The 621-nt window shown below is 53.5% G+C and overlaps 1 pseudogene; it reads right to left on the reverse strand.

Annotated features, from left to right (window-relative positions):
- Positions 1-58, reverse strand: LOC112063165 (uncharacterized; annotated as a pseudogene).
- Between the last annotated feature and the right edge of the window lie 563 nt (positions 59-621).

Genomic DNA, 621 nt, shown 5'->3' on the forward strand with positions numbered 1-621 from the left:
TCTCAATCATTTTGTTCAGATTTCCAAGGAATGCATTTGTGGGACTCATCACCCATCCAAGCACATGCCCAAAAGCTGTACATGCAAAGTTGCAGATTCCACCATGGGACGGCCAGTGAGCTGAATCATGTCAGCATACGGAAGTGGCCAGAGCCGAGCCATGGGCAGGAAATGCAGCCAGTTCTCAGGGAATCGAAGCTCGTGTTCCCCGAGAAAAGGCCAGAAGGTGAGGGTGTAGCCCCGGTGCACCAGTTCCCGTGGCCAAAACTCTAGGTTTTAGCAAAGAGGTGTTGCTTACAGCGACAAAGTTTCAACAAGGATCCGCATGGAATGTACGCCAACACCCCTCCGAGACTCCTTCGCCTGGCCTGGCCTTGCCGCACCATCCTCACTTCACTGGTATCACGGATTATACGGATGGCCCCAGGCAGCTCTGTTGCCGGCATTCCGTCCCTGGCATTCCACCTGGCTCGTTGTGAGAGAACACACACATACTTGAGGAGGGTGCACAGGCGCACCGAGGGAACAGTCAATACCACCCAATGATGTGTGCTCTATCTCCACAAAACGTTGCATTTGGGGAGCGTCTAGCCTGTGTGTCCACAGCCAAATGTGAAAGCA

Source organism: Physeter macrocephalus, unplaced genomic scaffold (genome assembly GCF_002837175.3).
Source record: "Physeter macrocephalus isolate SW-GA unplaced genomic scaffold, ASM283717v5 random_4330, whole genome shotgun sequence".
NCBI classification, from domain to species: domain Eukaryota; kingdom Metazoa; phylum Chordata; class Mammalia; order Artiodactyla; family Physeteridae; genus Physeter; species Physeter macrocephalus.